Source organism: Habropoda laboriosa, unplaced genomic scaffold (genome assembly GCF_001263275.1).
Source record: "Habropoda laboriosa isolate 0110345459 unplaced genomic scaffold, ASM126327v1 scaffold578, whole genome shotgun sequence".
NCBI classification, from domain to species: Eukaryota; Metazoa; Arthropoda; class Insecta; order Hymenoptera; family Apidae; genus Habropoda; species Habropoda laboriosa.
Genome location: NW_017100941.1, coordinates 1735279 through 1753578, shown reverse-complemented (window position 1 = coordinate 1753578; position 18300 = coordinate 1735279). Strand labels below are relative to the sequence as shown.

Here is an 18300-nt window from a genome sequence, read left to right as displayed (position 1 = left end):
AGGCACTGTATCAGTTTTGTAAAATTAAAAATTGTCGTTTCGCTTGAATTTTCACGTCGAAAAGAGAAATTCCGGTACCGGGAATCGAACCCGAGCCTCCTGGGTGAGAGCCAGGTATTTTAGCCACTAGACCATACCGGATTATATGAAGTAATAGAAAACAGGAGCAACGGTAGCTTTTCATTTTTCACTTAACATACAGTAAACGAACACGTGAGATTAATTTTCCGTCGTGAAACATATTCGAACAGTATTCCTATTTTTAATAATTCCAAAAATCTTAGAAATATATTTACAAATAATTTTCATCGGGCAATCCATTATAATCTTCTTTTTACAAAAATTTTCAAATTATTTAGATCTGTTAGACGAATGTTAAGTTTAAATCATTCACAGATCCAATCACAGTTTCCATTTAGCCTCTAAAATCGTCAACTGTCCGATGATTCACGTCTTTCACTCAGCATTTGTGATTTAAAATTTGGATACCTTCTAAAAAACGCGTACTTCCCTGCATATAGCTAGATCTATTGATATTTCCACTTAAAACAATGACCTACGACTTCTCTACAGCTCTTCCATCAAGCACAAACTTTAAACCCATAACCGATTTCACAACCTCTCTATATTTCTTCCATCAACTATACAATCATTATTACCACACTTAATAAACAATCCTCTAAACCCACCAAATCCACCAAAAATGAACAAAAATCAATTCAAGCAGCACGTATTCCTTGAAAAAGTGTTGGATTATTTCTAACAACACCCTATAGAAATAATCAAGTGAAGACGAAAATGTCTCCGCGTTCCTTTAGACAAAGACACTAAGGTTCCACCAGATGCGTCAGGTGTTCGTCTTCCGCCTACGCGCTTGGCAACATTGTTATTTTTTCGCGATTCGCGCGCGCGACACAAAATTGCAAACAAGGGAGATCGCGCATGCAACTTTGTTGCTGAGAGTCGCCCCCGAAAATTGCACAATGTTGCAAACGAGTTCTGGGTTTGCAACTTTGTTGCCGAACGTCGCTCCTGAAAATTGCACATTGTTGCACGACGCGCCGTTTGCAACAATGTGCAATTTTCGGGAGCGGCTCCCGGCAACAAAGTTGAAAGCGCGATCTCTCGTTTTGCAACATTGTGCATTTTTCGAAAGGCGCAAAAGTTCTCGAGAATTCCTGGAATTTACGTCATTTCTTGGAAATGACCAAATTTCTAAGAATCGAGTCGATTCCAAGAATTGACCAATGGGCCTTCGAAAATTTCAGTCCTCGAGAATTCCTGGAATTTTCGTCATTTCCGAGAAATGACGTAAATTCCAGGAATTCTCGAGAACTGAAATTTTCGAAGACCCTTCGGCCGAAAATCGACTTTCTAATAGGCGAACATGATGTGATAGGAGGTCGCTTCCTGGAATCGCCTCGATTCTCGGAAATTTCGTCATTTCTCGGAAATGACGTAAATTCCAGGAATTCTCGAGAACTGAAATTTTCGAAGACCCTTCGGCCGAAAATCGACTTTCTAATAGGCGAACATGATGTGATAGGAGGTCGCTTCCTGGAATCGCCTCGATTCTCGGAAATTTCGTCATTTCTCGGAAATGACGTAAATTCCAGGAATTCTCGAGAACTGAAATTTTCGAAGACCCTTCGGCCGAAAATCGACTTTCTAATAGGCGAACATGATGTGATAGGAGGTCGCTTCCTGGAATCGCCTCGATTCTCGGAAATTTCGTCATTTCTCGGAAATGACGTAAATTCCAGGAATTCTCGAGAACTGAAATTTTCGAAGACCCTTCGGCCGAAAATCGACTTTCTAATAGGCGAACATGATGTGATAGGAGGTCGCTTCCTGGAATCGCCTCGATTCTCGGAAATTTCGTCATTTCTCGGAAATGACGTAAATTCCAGGAATTCTCGAGAACTGAAATTTTCGAAGACCCTTCGGCCGAAAATCGACTTTCTAATAGGCGAACATGATGTGATAGGAGGTCGCTTCCTGGAATCGCCTCGATTCTCGGAAATTTCGTCATTTCTCGGAAATGACGAAAATTCCAGGAATTCTCGAGGACTGAAAGTTTCGAGGGCCATTGGTCAATTCTTGGAATCGCCTCGATTCTCGGAAATTTGGTCATTTCCGAGAAATGACGTAAATTCCAGGAATTCTCGAGGACTGAAATTTTCGAAGGCCCACTGGTCAATTCTTGGAATCGCCTCGATTCTCGGAAATTTCGTCATTTCCGAGAAATGACGTAAATTCCAGGAATTCTCGAGGACTGAAATTTTCGAAGGCCCACTGGTCAATTCTTGGAATCGCCTCGATTCTCGGAAATTTGGTCATTTCCGAGAACCGACGAAATTTCCAAGAATCGTCGAGAACTGAAAGTTTCGAGGGCCCTTTGGCTGAAAATCGACTTTCTAATAGGCGAACATGATATGATAGGAGGTCGATTCCTGGAAGTGACTCGATTCTCGGAAATTTCGTCATTTCCGAGAAATGACGTAAATTCCAGGAATTCTCGAGAACTGAAATTTTCGAAGACCCATTGGTCAATTCTTGGAATCGCCTCGATTCTCGGAAATTTGGTCATTTCCGAGAAATGACGAAAATTCCAGGAATTCTCGAGAACTGAAATTTTCGGAGGCTCATTGGTCAATTCTTGGAATCGCCTCGATTCTTGGAAATTTGGTCATTTCCGAGAAATGACGTAAATTCCAGGAATTCTCGAGGACTCTAGCACCGAACGAGTAGTTTCGCGCGATTTTCGAATTCTTACCTTAATTTTCGTAGTTTTCGCTCGAATTTCGGGATTTTTTCGATTTTGTCGATGAAAACGCATTCCTGGTGGTTTCTGCCATTAATTTATTCACTTTTGCAACGGGAATTTGTTTAAACAATGGGTTTTTTGCAAAAACAAATGGATTTGGAGTGTAAGGGAGCAGTAAATAGAGTGTAAAATGCTGTAAAACAATACTGGTATATTGTAACCTTTTGTAATATACATTTTAAACAATAATTTTACAATAAATAAATGATTTATTCATAAATAATTGCATTTCTTCGTGTTTCCGGATGTTTAAGTCGTTTCCTGGTATTTCATGGGGTCCTGGAAGGTCCATCTGTAATTCACACGCAAAGAACATTAATTTTTCTAATTGTTTATAAAAATTATTAACAATTTCCGACTAATTTATCGAATGCAATGGTTAATTCATTGCAAAATTAATTTATGAAGCTGTTTTATGAAGTTAAAGCGTACGATAATATTGTTTAAGTCTTGCAATAATCATAAACAATCCTCTAAATTGTTATTTAACAAGAAACGCTACTTATTCTATAATCAAAGTACTTAAAAATGAAGCAGAAACTTTATTTCACTACCTACATTACAAGTAACGTCGAAACAATAAAAAATGTGCAATTTTCGCGAGCGAATAATAATAGCGAAAATAATACGAGTTAACCATGTTACAAGCGAGAACGACGCTTGCAACAATGTTACATTGAAGCGTAGTGCTTGTAATAATGTTTGCGTTTGAAATAACGCTTCTAATAATGTTGCAATCAGAAATAGAGATTCGAACAATGTTTGCGTTCAAATATAACGCTTCAAGCAATGTTGCATTCAAAAGTAACACGTAAAACAATGTTTTGCATTCGAAATAGTGCTTCCATCGATGTTGCATTCGAGAATAGAGACTGCAACAATGTGTGCATTCAAGTTTCAAAGATAAACAGTGAAATAAAAATCACCGTTCAACGATATAAAAGTTCTTTTCCTGCTACTGCAACCGTGTCCCACACCTCGATCAATTTGCAACCTCATCTCACACGGGAACAAACGCTCCGCGCAAACAAAACGTCATTACACATTCTCAACATATTTCTCCACCCCTATAAATAACCCCTCTACAGTAGGTATAAGCGGACCCCAACTTTCCCATTTTGGGTGTCCAGGAACAGTACGTTAGAGCATTTGAAAGAGTAAAGACGTTTCCTCTGAGTCCGATAATAAACAGAATATTAACAGTTTACAAAGCCTATTTCATCTCAATAACCCATTTCCAATAAAAAGAAATTCAATTCTCTCTGTCACAAATGACAATCTCAGCGCAAGTTCCTTTAAAGCATAAAATCCCACCGGTAAAGCTGCATTATGTCAGAGAGTGGGTTCCGCGGTCGCATGATACATCGTGGTCACAAAGCGCCGCACGAGATTACGCGCGTTAGCTGTACACGCTTTGCCCGTACGCGTTTCTTGACTCGCGTGTGCACGAGTTAATAGGCGTGTTTACAATGTCGGCAATCCCGACCTCCCTCTTCGAGCTCCGCTGAAATTGCCGGGAGGTATCCCTGCATGCGAATGCGATGCCACCGTTCGCATAGCATGACTCACGAGCGTCGTACGAGAGGTACCTGCTGGATACAGACCGCTCGAGCCACGAATGCCAAGGATTTGTCCTTGCATCCGGACGGAGAACGCTGAGTGACGATGACGATACGGGGAATTATAGCGGTTTTCGGAACGTTCTGACGTTTACTCCGAATTCCGACTGGTATTCCGCTGTCTATTCGCGCCCGAAACTCGGGATTCTTCTTGTATGACGTCGATGTCTCTTATGGATTTTTTGTTTTTTTTTTCCTGGCGAAAATTTTAGGTTTCGATTAACTTAGAATTTCTTAGGATTGTAATGAGGAAACTGAGTAGGTATACACCCATCTTCTCCATTACTCGTCATATTTTATTTGAAAAGTGTATTTAAAATTAGTATTGAAAGTTCGATTATTTCTAAATTTTAGGAGTACCAAAGTTTTTAATTATTTCGTTCAATATTGAAAGTTTGATTATTTACAAATTTTAGACGAGCCAAATTTTGTAATTACTCTGTTCAATCGTTGCTTGGTTACGAGAGAAATTCTCTTGCCACGAGATTTAAAATATTTTGAATTATGTCTCTCTTATCACGAAGAAGTGATATACGATGCGGCGGAAGCGTAATTGTAAAATCAATGTTAAAGATATGCGAGGGGCGTTAAAAATACAGGATGGTACTATTCGCAGGTTAATTTTCTAAAAGTAATGGCGATTTGATATGGCCAAAAAATTGCTTCGCACATTATATATATATATATGTATTACCTCTACTTAGAGGTATTAATTAAGAAACTTTTTTTAATTTTAATTAGAGCTTCAATTCACTCTACGCACTTTTATTTATTTTAATTAACGAAAATAAAGTATTGTTTATTGTGAGCAGTATCTACTCTGAAAAATAGCGGATTTACTCTAATAATTGACAATCATAGCAGTATATTGAAATAAAAAACAAAAAATCTCTCCAGTCGTATGCAAAATTCCTCGAATTAGATGTATTCAGAAATTCCGCGCGTGGTTGCCTCGAGTATGAACATGGGCACGGTGATATGCGCGTACGACTTTAATAAAGTCCATCGCACAATACAGTCGACGAGGCGTTACCATTCGTAAGCATGCTCTCTTATGAAAACCACGCACGAGCACGTGTTTTTAAAAATCTCTTTCTTCGTTGCACGTTCTGCCTGCCAGCCGCTGCATAATCAACAAAGTGCACTGTTACTTTGAACATCACTGGTTTCTAACGCATTCGGTGGCCGTTATTGCTATCGGGGAAACCTTATGGTCCAAGGGAAAAGATTAAAAACCTTTGGTATTTTGTTTTTATTCGTTTTACACGATTCTTCTTCGTGGCAGTTAATTCTTCCAAAATATTTTTAGTGGTGTGTAAATCTCTTATGCTATAAATTGAAAGGAGTATCATACGTACTTACTTGTGCACGTCCATTTGACTCGTTGAAAGAAACTATTAGTTACGTCAATTTTACAGTTCCAATAGAAATATATTTGAAATGGAGCGGTAACAGATAAGAAGAAATAAAATTAGGATAATTAAAAGGACAATTTTTAAACAAATTTCGGAAACTATTTTTAAACAAATATTTCTGGTTTCGAAGATACGTATTTTTGTGTTAATTTATTAGTAATGAAATACTAAATAATAAAACTTCAATACCGATGAACAAACTGCAGACTTTCGTGCATTCGTACGAAATTTGGAGGCACAAAGATACACAGAATGCACAATACATAAATAAACCCAAAATCCCCTCACTAATGAAACAATCACCCGTTTATCTTCAATTTTTCCAATTACATTCATACAATTACCAATTTGTCTAAAAATCCACTATCCACCCATGAATCTTCATCTACCGTCAACTTTATCAAACATCTGCCAATCCCCACACAAACTCCCACCACCGAACAATCTTAAAACCCAGCTAATCTGCAGCACGGCAAATCGAAATGACAAATGGAAACAGAACCGAGAGCAATCTCTCCTATCTCAATTTTATTAAATGCCTAGAGATTGTATTACCGGATTGAACGTAACGCGGGGCCGTTATAAATGCAGCACACTCTCCGTCGTAATTCGTATCTCGAGGAAATGTATCACTGCAACAGCACTGGCGTGTGCCCGCCATTACGAAACCAGAATTATACATACGTGGTGTGTCGCGAAGAGAGACAGAGAGGCTGTTACTCGACTGTGTCGTGCCTCAGCCGTTCCTCGGGCTAAGGATACATAATCGCACAGAAACGTCGAAAACGTAGCAATAACAGAGGCCTATGCACACAGCACACAGGCCACATAGAGGCAGACGCGTACATACGCAGAGATATACACGCAAAGTTTGTACTCGCAGTGGAGAAAATACGTGTCTCCGTGTCTGATGCCCATTGCACGGTGCTCTGCAAACAGCCAAGAGGGGATCGTGGCAACGCGCGAGAGCGAGGTCAAGCTTGCTCGATAGGGATGAAAAGGGAGCAACCGCGTAATCCCAACATATGAGCTTCACTTTATCGCAGTTATCCGCTTTTTCGAAGACGCACACACGCTTCTGGGATTTGTCACGGCCGCCTTTGTCGCCTTTCTACCAAATTGTCCTCTGATACTTTCTGAGACTTGTTTGAAATGCTTTCGAGGAATCAGGGAGAAAGAAAGGGTTCCATTCCTAATCCTTTGACTGCGGAGCGTCGAAACGAAACGGACCAATCGTGCAGAGGCACAATTCACGGGAACTATATTGGACTTTTGCGGGAAAAATTCTGAGCAGGAAGCGTATGCCAACTTGTGAATAGGAAACGCGTTATGCGCATGGTTAGGCAGTTGTTTACAATTGTCGTCTACTTCATCGTCCAATTTCAGTAGTTTCCTGATGACAAAATTCTAAACTTAAAGCAAACACCAAACTTAATCGAGACATTTTTGTTTAATTCGATTTTTGAAATTTAATCATGCGAATTTGAAGGTGTTTGCGGTGCTTTATGCAGAACTGAAAGGAAATTTGAGCTTTCAACGTTGTACATTGTATTATGCACACTCCACGAAGAAAGTCTCTGTACGCTTTGTTACAATTTATTTTGCGTTGCATAATTTTAACAGAGAAAAATAAGAAATAAATATTTGCGTTATTTTATTTAGAAATGTAACATTTATTATTAGTACAAAGATAAATGGTTCACATTCATCTCTTTGTAATTAAAGAAACGAAGATTAATATAAACTGATATTTTCCATTATGGGAATACAATATTTTCAGTGAAATTTTAAGCAAGAAACTAACTCGTTTACTGACATTCTGCTGAATTTGTAGGTACGGAAATTTGTTTCATCTCTTTTCCCTTCGTTTAATTGTTAGCAAATTCCGGCTTCCCCGTTGAAAGTATACAACGCTAAATAAATTTTAACGAGGTGTACCGAGACTTTTTCTCGCTGACGTTTTTCCACTTGCATGATTTTGTCTGCTACAGGAATAATGTTAAATCAAGTATTGTAGTAAACGTTGAATGAAAGTTGTAGACTCAAATATCAATTCCATCGTTTTTATTTATTCAACAACTTAATTCATTTTTTTTCGTTCGAATTTTCTACGAATTTTTCTTTTTTCTTTATACAAGTTTGCTACAATGGTGAACGATATATCTAATAATTAAGTCGAGCATTCGTTTCTCAATGGATTATAGCGCGGCTGCAATTGTTTACTCTCTCTAAATTCATAATCAGGCGAAATAAACACGTATGTCAGGCACGTGGACCGATTGTATAACACAATGCTGGATGTAGAGCAATTTCAACGTGGTAATCCCGACAAATGAAGTTGATTCAGAGTTCGCCACATTTACGTTTGCATCTTCCTTCTGTGCCTTTGAAAATGTCCGCGCGTCCCATTTTCGCGGTATCTTTTCAGTGAATCAACTTCTTTTTTATTATTCTTACGAGAACACGAGAGACAGCGGAAGTAGCGAAGTTTTTGCTGAGATTGAGTTAAGATTGAACGACAACGTACATTTTCTTGTAGACCTTTTAAATAGAAATTTTATTTACATCTATTTCAGTTGTATTTTAGAAAGAAATTGATAATAAAGGGAATATTAAGGTATCTTCATTTCTCTTATCTATTTTGTACACTGATTCCATATTTATTTTGAATTACTTTTTATTCCATTTTCCAAATTAAGATTTATTCCAAATTAATATATATATTCTAAATTAAAATTTACTTTAAATAAGTACTAATACTAATATTCGTTCGTAATATCTCGATTAACGCGCGTTATTTTCTGCACAAATGTTTCTTAACACGATGATGCATTTTCACGCCTCGCTACTTTTTCCTCCGTTTTCCTATTTTGCACGAGTATCAAAGATGCTCGGCGCAACGTCGAATATGCTTTTCGCAGAGATGTATTTTAACAGCTTCCCAGAGTTGTCGCGCGGAATATCAATTTTTCATGTTTTCCAATAAACATTTTTCTTGCACACCATGGCTGCATGAAGTATCGGGCGTGCTAAGTGAGTAAAAAACTTGGTGTGCAGCTTTCCGTTATCTCGATGTAATATTTTATATACACGCGGCATCTAAACTGACGCGAGCAAGAAAAAAAAAAGAAAACGGCCATAAACGAGGAAAATGACGCACGTGTCGATGTAAATTCGAATCTTGATTAAAAAGTGTGTTCTTCGTCTTTACGGGTAAATTGAAAGACGTGGATTTAACGTGTCGAGGAAAGTTTCTTTAAAAATCCACCAACAAAATTGTCCGCCTCTTTGAAATTTCCTAATTTATTTTCTACCAAATCAATTTTGACACTCTCGCAAGAAAGTTACATAAATTTTTATGATAAACACTTTCTGCGTCTAAGCATGCAAATTGAGGATCAGTGTCAATCGCTATCTAAATAACTTTAAATTTTATTCGAGAAGCATTCTTGCGAAAAATATTACAGGCAAGGAAGATTTACAATTTCTGAGTAATATATTAATTTTTGTTTTTTAAAAAGTAAGGAAATATTGATGATTACACGATAAAGCTTAGAATAATTATGTGATAAATGAATTCCAATAAAAGAGAGCTCGAAATATTAAATCTATTTTTCCAGACCGAGTCAAAAGGAAGTACCCTTTAAATTAAATATACTTTCAATTTTATCACTTGAAATAATCATTTTATTCTCTTCTCAATTAAATCCTTAAAAAAAAAAAGAGTGACTCGAGCGTTGCGATATTTTCGGTGGTTAAAAAAACGAAGACGAGGCGAGAAAGTTAAACGTTGTTTTCGTCCAAGTGGCATTGAGAAATGTAAGTCAGGGGCTCACGTACAGTGGTGTAGAATAATTCTAGGAAGAGGTCCGTTTCCAGGCATGATTATGGTCCTCATCCCGTGCTCGATATCAATGTCACTTTATAATACGCCAATGAGCATTGATATACGTGACCAGAAATTCGTATATAGGAGAAATCAGTTTCGAGAAGACGCACGTGCCAAGGGTGATTCAACTTCGTCTCTCCACCCTACTCCCCTGTCTTACTACTTCCGTTTTATCGATTCCTCGTGATTTTTAAAGCTACTCGTAGCGCAGAATTATTAATGAGAGCAACGAACGTCCATGTGTAGATTAAACCAACGTACGAGTATTTTTACGATCGCTTCCTGTCACGAATTATTATTATTCTCAAGCGATAGCTGTGATTCTTATTCGCGGGATCGTTCTTAGTTTCGTACCGTGTGTAACAAAAGTTCCTGGACTTCAAAAGTTCAAGGATTCAACTTTTTTTTCGTAATTCCTATTTGTTTTTCAGATTTTTGATTGAATGCTTCAGGTCCATGTATCTTCGATTAATTCATTCAAAAATATACATATTTAGCATTCTGTAAAATGGAGAAAAGGGCGTTACAATATAGGAAGTGATCTGAAATTTTTTTTAACTCTTTCGGTGACCAAACTATTGTTTTTAAGAACTTTTTATTTATCTACCAATTGTCACACCTGCAATGGATCGTAAATTTTATTAAAGTAAGTTTTTGCTCGAGTACTCAAACAGAACGTATGCGTTCCACTGGTAACGAAAGGGTTAAATTTTCAGATATAACACTTTTCCTTCCACCTTATAAAATGCTAAATATATATTTTTTGAAAAGAATCTATATATGACAAAATCCTTAACAACAGTACTTATCGTTTAACCATTGTTTACAACAGTAGTTACGATAAATGGCGGTAAAGCGGAAGCCGTTTGAAGCCAGGAAATGAAATGCCCACAATTTTCACCGCATTTCTGTGCATTTGATATTTAATCGTGCATTTAATATTCATAACACTCTTTATTACCCTAGCCTGCAGTAATTAATTTTCCAAATAATCATTCGTTTCGCGCAACGAGCCGCTTTTAAACGCTTATTTTGCGGATAGTGGCTTCTGGTTCGGAATTTCCATTTGATAAATGCTGCAATTTTCCGTGTATTCTCGTCTGACGAATTATAGCCCAGTATTTTTCTAAATTAACGTTGAAATTTCGATGGAACCCAAGATGAGAGAATGTGATGGTCCGATGTTATACCGCAACGGTAAGATATATCGCGGTAATAGTTTCTTGTTATAAGACGAAGTACAGGCGGAGAGCTCGAAGGCTAGATTAGTTTGAATTTCTAACACGAACTAACTATATTAAAGTATTTAACAGGGCGAGGATAACCGTGGCCTGCAGTTACTTATTGAGCAAGTTCAGCTTCGTGTTAATTTACTCGAAGAAGAAGAGCATCTCCGTAGCACTAATATTTTTCAGACATTTTTCTAGCGATTATTCGTGGAACAAATTTGATATTTAGAGTCAATAATATTAGCATTAAATTTCCTCTTATTGGAGAAACGCTTAATTAAAGTGTTAAGTTACAGATGATTTTAAATTATCTGTCAATTTATTTGTTTATTGAATATCTCCACACACGTTGCTTCTGTCAGTTGTAGCATTATAATTAGGATAATATAGATAATATTGATATTAATTAATAGGAATTGAATTTTTAAGGAAGTAGAACTAAACTACAGAATAGTCACAAAACAGGTCACTTAATTATTTTCTCTAGCTGTAATAATGCGAGAAAATTTGTATACTTAATTTAATTAAGAAGATGACTATATTTTTTCAAAAATTGTTCCTTGCTATCACAACTAGGGAAGACATTTAGTATGCCTGTTTCATTTAGCCTACCCTGTATACATACCAGATACAAATTTAAAAAATTGAAAGAAAATTCACAGCACGAATACCTAAATAAATTAGAAAATATCTTCAACAAAATAATTATCTACTCAACATCAAACTTAACACACAGTTTAGAAATATTCAATCCTAACTACAAGCAGTTTATTCGAGCAATCTGTTCAATACCGATTTCGACTAATAATCCCAGATTCTCTTATTTCTCCTACGTTTCATTTCGCCGATAAAGTTCATACGTCAATGTCTGGCGCGTAGCCGAATCGTTCCCGAAGTGCGAGGCAGAAGTTTAATCGTATCGCAACTCAGTTAACCGTTGCTTCAATAATGACAATTCGAATTCGCAACATTGCTCATCGGTTTGCTCACGGAAGAGACTTCGCGTTCCCACTTGGTGCAGCATCGCTCTTGATCTCTCTTCATCTATCGAGCTGTACAACCTGCAACGGATCTCTATGTGTCTGGTTGGTTCTATCCCGACCATTAATTACCTCGAGATGCGCTCGTCCCGTACCCTAGACTCTGAAGTAGCCCGCTTAAAATCGTGTTCCGCATTAACGATCCTGCTGCCAGCATCCTGCGGGCTCCCTCTCTTTAGGTATCACTTTTTCGGAACGCGGCCCTGCTTTCGTAGCAATCTTCCGGCAGAAGGAAAATTTGCTTGCCGAATGTAAACGAACGTTTCTAGTTTAACCGGCGCTAATGTACACCGTGGAATAATCGTCTTACCGTTGAGTATCGGTGAAGGATAATTGACGAGAAGGAGGAAGAAATTTTATTGGACTGTGTTTTTTGGGAAATAAAATTTGATGGAGTTGTTTAGGTATCGAGGCGGAGATTTGTTTTTGGTGGCTGTTTTTGTTCGATAGAAGGTTTCAGCGGAGGAATTGGAGTTTTTCTTTGAAATCTAAGTAATGCTGAAATAATCCCCAATTTTGCTAAAATGCACAGATTTGAATTCTATAATCAAACTTCTTTCTTCTCGTTTGCTTAGCTTCTCAAATACCTCGCTTGTTTAATAGACAAAATCATGGGTTTCCTGGTAAGACACACCTAATCAATATGTATGGTTTCTCTATACAGAAGAAATTAAGAAATCAATTAAATCCCTTAATATATCTTACACGACATCAGTCTAGAATAAACGACTCAATTCACCACAAAATTCTTTTCTTTCTCATGACTTACAATTAGTGTGTTATTTCACAATATGTTATTTCACAAACATTCAACTCAACCAGTTCCCCAAAACGATTTCCCTCACTCCGCACCCTTAAACCGTTCCAAAACGCTCCCACCCGATCCCAAGCTTCGTCATCCATCCAACCCAGCAGAATTCTCACATTTTATCCTCGATTTTAATCGTCACGCAGCGAACAATCGCCGAAAAGCATCCACCGAAGCTTTTCCCGCCCCCGGTTGCATAATACCTAGCACCCTTTGGACGACGGCGAAAGAGGGGAAAAAGAGAGAAAGAGAGAATCATGTAAAACGGGGCATATTTTACAGCGGTATTCCGGCAGCGAGGTGGCCTCATCTCGTTTCACCTCTTTGGCGCTCGTTTTCCACGGAGAAGGGTTGAAAAAGAGAGAGAAGAGGCTACTAAACCCGAGCGAGTCGTTCACTCTTGGAGCAAGATAGTGGCCTAATGGCTTCTCGTCCTTATTTCGTCGTTTGCCGGCTTCCACACGCCCCGAGCCGCCTACCGTGGCCAAATATTTGCTCGCGGGCTAGCAGAGGCTGGCCAGTCAATGGCAGGCGTCACTCTGCCCGACGGGGATTTCTAATTTTCGCGTATTCTCTTTCGTTAGAAGAGAGAGGCAGGCTTTTAGGGCCGTCCGTTGCACGCCAGCCAGACGGCGTCGATAAAGGATTCGCGTTCAATCAACCTCGACATGCCCGCCGTAGATTCTCATGTGCACACGTACGGTTAGCGGAACCGGTATAGTCGGCCTCGTAAAATCGGCCAGGCGTCAAGGTACACACGCGAAGGAACGTGTATAGACGCAGATCGGTACATTTATCGATGCGGATCGCGATTTCTGTCAGAGTATCGCTGTGGTGGGATCGTGAGACATCTAGGTTGCAGTGAAATGTTCCCTCTTGAACATGGTTTCGTGGAAATTGCAGGAGCATTGAGGAGATCTACGAGAGGGGTCTTGCTACTGTGACGGCTGAAGCTTGATTTTTTTTGCAAATTTGTAACGAAGCAGGTGCTACACTTACCCTTGTGCAAATTTCTGTGTTCATTCTGTCATCTTTGGAGATTGCAAAAATATTTGTTGCTAGTGAAAACGTCTGTTTGTTGTGAAATAGGAGCATTGTCAAGAGAGCCTTGAAATGTATCTTCCCGATGGCTGAGGTGGTATCAGACGTTGTGCTTGTCCAAAATACAAAGTGCAAACGTATTCTTAATCTGTAGATGTGTGGCTATTGTTTGAACTGAAACTGCTTCCTTTGAAGGCATATATCTCTGTCAATTTTGAGAATTGAGCTTTGAAACCTCGTGGACGTATCTTAGAGATATCAAACTATAAGGAAATTTTATAAGGAAGGTTTATTTGGTACAGAGAATTAATTTTGCTTTGTAATAGCATAATCATGAAATACAGTGATAAATAGACTGCGGATTTTTATGCAAATTCATATTTTTATGAATGAAATAAGTTATGTGCGTTCTGTGTATTTTTCTGCCTTGAAATTTTCCATAAATCCATCGAAATCCGCAGTCAAGTTACGATATTGAATTAACGTACAATATATACGTACAAATTTCTCCCTTTAGAAAGGCATTTCGAAATCATCGAGATTCGATTCTCTCTCGGTGCGGTTTACCAACAGCAATGTCACGCTGCTCGATTCTTCGCTATCTGTATTCGCTAGGTGTTTAGTTGGAAAATTTCACAGTCGGAACACAGGAGTCCCATTACAAGAAAAGTTCCACTGTTTGGATCAGCGAAAGAAGTGTTTCGAAGTTCGGGCAAAAAAGAGTTTCACTCGGCGAACGCTCCAGGGACAAGCTGTGAAATTTTATTTCCTCGATTTACTACGGTAAACATGGTAATTCCGTGCTGATTTTCACTTAAACAAGAAAACGAAATGTTCTACTTCCTATTAACTGGCAATTTCTTTCTCTTAAGAACGTGAAAATTTGTGATTCTTTTATTTCCACAGGCTTAATTGTACAATTGCACGGTAATATAATAGAATTTCCAGAAATTAAGCATAATAGTCTTCTGAAATGAAACCATCTTCATCTAACACTGTAAGCTTTATTTTCATTCACCCAGGAACACTTTATTATTTAATCTATAATCCACCTTTATCAATTAAAAAATAATTCCTACACACACATGCATAAATTAAAATAAATTAAAAATTCTTGAAATAATTAAATTGCATAATATTGTTAAAATTTCATGCTAATATAAAAAATAAAAGATTAAGTTTGCACGTATTAAAAATACTTTTTAATTAAAATGAAATAGTGAAATATAAATATTGGAGGGAAGAGAAACTGGAAAGGGATAGATAAGAAGTTAAAGTTAAATTAAATTAAGTTAGTGGAATAAGACAAGAAGGAACCAAGGAAACGAATGGAGTAAGTCAGAAATGTGCAATTAGAATTAATGTAAAATCAAGCCCAAATTTCTCGGCAGCGAAGCCGAAATAAAGAATACATACAAATACAATTGATCATTTAAATGAAATTACCAATGATTGTTTCTTGTACATTCGTCGAGTAAGATGCGTATACCGAATATGTTTCGAAATTGGAGCAAGTGCTGGATTCGAATGGAAACGAGTGTCTCATTACACAGCGGAGGGACTCTCGAAAATTGAAAAAATTCGTTGATTACTCACGACGAGCTTTTTGCCCACCAACGACACTCGACTCAGTTTTCTAGGAATGTAGAAATTTTCCTGAAAAAAAAAAAAAAACAAAAAACAGAACGGTACACTCGATGGTACTCGAGAGTAGACAAAGTAACGTTGAGCATTCTCGTTCACGAAAATCAGATCGCAAAAACGTATTTTTCTTAATTTTTTTTTTCGACGAACAGATATGTTTTACCACTGAAATTAGTATACTCGTTTTATTTTTACGTACAGCTGCCACCAATTTTTTATAGGCAATTTCACGGCGATATTCACTTTCGTATTTTCTGTAGATACAATTTTCCTAACCAATTTTACACACTTTTCGATTCCATTTTTTCAGTTTATTTTACACGCTCAATTCGAATGAAATTTGTACGTTTTAGATAACATCGTTTCGTCTAGTTTCTCTGTGCAACGAAACTATGGTATTTTGAATTATTTTAACGACACGTTACACGTGTTTACAGAAGCCGCTGTTGCATGAAAGATTCAAGATCGACGCACGTTAAAACTGGTATACTTCCACTTGTAAACCACGACCGGTGAAGTACGAGAGTTATGCGAATTAACGTCACTCGCGGAATTCCAGTTATTCTCGCGTACACCCTTGGAAAATGAAATTCCTACCGCACGGAAGCCGAAGTCTACACTTTTACTTGTTGAAATTCGTAGGTGATGTGTCTCCTTCACAGTGTCGACATAACATTTTTCCACCGTTAGCAACATTCTGCGTGTAATAATAATAATAAAGTAGGATATTTTATTCGTTTGCACATTTCTCGAGTATTTCTCTTATTTGCGATAATCCGGGAAAATATTGTACACAAAGTTTGCACGATTTGACGTAAATACTTTTTACTTGGGTGAAAACACACAACATTTCAAAGTCTTCTCTAACAAGGCGCTATACTGTCTTTTATCGCTGTGCGTTTTAATTGTTAACCCTTTGCACTCGAGAGGCGACTAAGAAGCGACAATATATTTACCATTAGAGGCAACTCAAAGGATGATATTTTCCAAGACAGCAGGTCTACGGACCTTCGTGAATCGTTCATTACATGTTTAGAGATCTCAGCAGAGAAATAGTTCGAAAGAACCAACTTCTGATAAAAATATTAGTTTTGAAAAATTACATCAATTTTGGCTACTTCCTTATAGAAAAAAAGGGCCTTCGAGTGCAAAGGGTTAAAAGTGATTCAAGACAAAATTATGGAAAAATAAATTCTCTTGTTGCAAGTGTTGGCCACTTTTTCCATTTCAGTCACTATTTTCTTTATTTAATGGAACGCTGTATTTTTTTTATTGCTTTGTGTTTCAATTATTAAAAGTGATTCGAGACAAAATTACGCTAAAATAAATTCTCTTACGTTACAAAAGGTGTTCTAGATATTGGCCATTTGTGTCAATGCAAAGTTTCAATATTTAAAAAGAAAGCACAACTCTATATTTACGAAATCACTTTTATGCCAAACTTTGATATTGAAAATCGACGCAATTTTGTTTCAAAATTATAATTTCTCCGAGTATAATACGCAAGTGTACGAAATATTATAGCCAAGTTAGCACGCATTTCTAACAACGAAAATTACACACATTTTCACTGTAAAAATGAGGCTACATACATAGAAGCAAAAAAATATAACTTCTCTTCTTCTAATTATTCCAGTTAAAATACAATTCTTTTTCTGAACTATGGATCGATGTCGACCGATACATTTTTCTCACAAAATTATTATTTGCCTAAGGATTAACCGTCTAACGAGCCACGATTAAAACTCTCGAAAGGGTGAAACACAAACGAAGGCCCAAAAGGCTTGCAAAGCGTAGGAAAGTGTCGATAATTGGACAGTGGAAACGCGGACGCGTGTCAAGTACCTTTTTTCCACGTTATCGAGTAGACTGTTGAAAGGGAAATTACAAAGTTTCGGTCGATTATGGTAATGACATCCTGGTTGGCCGGGCGCCGAGGAACCTGAGAATAAGCACCACCTCCGGCAGATTTTTCTTCCGCTTGATCGAGAACAGAAAGGGACGTGTCAGTATCAGGAATTTCTTAAAACCATTTATGCGGTCAGACGAGATTTATGTAATATTCCCGGGCAAATTGTCCCGGTAACGCGCAACATTTTCTCTCCGATAAACACCTTCCTCTCTAAATCTTGGCCCATTATGTCTGTTTGCGGTTTCTCATCGAGGAACTCTGTCCGTTTACGCGCTTAACTACGTTTCTACGTGAAAGTCGCCGAGTAGATTGCGTGCTGTCGATGTTATTGACGTTCAACGTTTGTTTCTTTAATTAAATTGTATTTTTAGTATTCTTCTGTATTTTATTTCACGTCGTATTTTACTGTATCTTCTTTTCTATTTTTATATATTTATTTAGGATCACGTCGAGTAGACACTATGGTCCGCAAGAGAGTTAGAGATATTTAACAAATTTCGAAATATAGAAATGTGTGGAAACGAAATTGTTATCGTTTTTACTTTACTTTTTACTAAGATATCTGTAGGATATAAATGAAAAAGTGTTTAAGTCGAAGATTAAGTTGAATCTGAAATGTAATAATTTTTTTGATATTTTGTAAAATGTTTTACTGAATTAGAATATTTCAATTCGGTCGTGTAAACTCAATAGAGAGAATTTTGCTAATTCCATAAATCGCTATTAAAGGAAACAGAAAGGATTAAAGAGTTTTAATCTAATCTAATTTTCGAGGGTTGCCAATTATTCCTCGTCCATTAATAATTAGAGAAGAAACTGCTTAGATTAATTATTAATCCCAAAACTTGGGAAGAAATCACGTATCGCAAACTCAGC

General features: G+C 37.4%; 1 protein-coding gene and 1 non-coding gene across 2 annotated transcripts in view; one reads left to right on the top strand and one right to left on the bottom strand.

The window, feature by feature from the left end:
- LOC108577572 overlaps positions 1–18300 on the top strand; it is a 69006-nt gene that overhangs the window by 3930 nt on the left and 46776 nt on the right. The gene's annotated exons all lie outside the window — the stretch shown is intronic.
- On the bottom strand, positions 70–141 carry Trnae-cuc. Its single transcript has one exon. It is a non-coding gene; the product is annotated as a tRNA-Glu (tRNA).